We start from the raw sequence: 1180 nt of genomic DNA, 5'->3' as shown, positions 1-1180 counted from the left end.
CCGGGCTGGGGATTCGAACCTGCCACCTTAGGTGTACGTGGCTGGCGCCTTAGCCAGTTGAGCTATAGGGGCCAAGCCGGGTCTTGCTCTTAACATCTGCTCTTCAGTAGCACATACTTCTCGGTTAATTTCTATCTCTATAAGGGAAGGCATAGTTTTTGTCCCATATTCATATAAATGGTTGTTCCCACTTTAGTTAGTATGTCCCTCCCCAAAATGGAAGCAGGACTTTCAGGTATGATTAGGAAGGCATGAGAAAACAGCCATTCACCCCAATTGCAGCTTCAAGGCTGAGAGAAAAATGTGGTAACTGGCTTTCCAGATACCCCCTGTATGTTACAGATTTGGGGAATAGAAGACCAGGGTTATACAGGAACACAGAAAAGGTTGCGCCAATGTTCAGAAGAAATTCTGTCTCCTGGCCCTCCACTATGAGGCAGACCCAGGGATCTGGAGGGGTGATGAAACAAGCCAGAGCCATGAGAAGATGCCTCGGGCACCCTCAGTCCAATTTGGCGGCTGATGGGATCACTGTTCCAGGAGGCCTTTGCCACTGAGGACAGGCTACCCTCCACTGGTCATCCTTTCATTCTGGACAGGGACCAGGTGGCTTGCCCAGCTAGTGCTGCTGGCAAGGGCAATCTCTCTTGAAGTGGCCCATCTGACCACATTGGAAGTACTTGTTCTTACTTAGCTCCTCTCCCTCTGCCTCTGAATGGTGCCCATTTGATGGAGTGCCATTATTAGAGCTGTCATTCTTTTTCTGTCCCTTCTTTCTTTTTCCTCCTCTTTCTACTGATCTCAATTATAAAAGACCGCTGTGGCCATTTTAAAAGATTCTCCAGGTTATGATCTGGGCCTAGAGCCAATTTCTGGAGTTTTCCTAGAATATCTGGGGCTTCCTGAGTGATAAATTTATCTTTTAAAATAATTTGGTCCTCTAAGGAGTCGGGTGTCAACTGCGTATGTTTTCTTATTGCCTCCTTAAGCCGCTCAGGAAAGGCTGAGGGACTCTCATTTTGCTCCTGGTAAATAGTAGACAACTTAGAGTAATTCATAAGCTTTTTCTTGGATCAACATAAACCTTCCAGGATACATGTTAGAAAACGTTTGGCTCAGCACCTGTAGCTCAGTGGTTAGGTTGCCGGCTACATACACCGGGGCTGGCAGGTTCAAACCC

Source organism: Otolemur garnettii, unplaced genomic scaffold (genome assembly GCF_000181295.1).
Source record: "Otolemur garnettii isolate 467f Iridium unplaced genomic scaffold, OtoGar3 scaffold00110, whole genome shotgun sequence".
Taxonomy (NCBI): domain Eukaryota; kingdom Metazoa; phylum Chordata; class Mammalia; order Primates; family Galagidae; genus Otolemur; species Otolemur garnettii.
Note: the sequence above shows the minus strand (reverse complement) of the source record.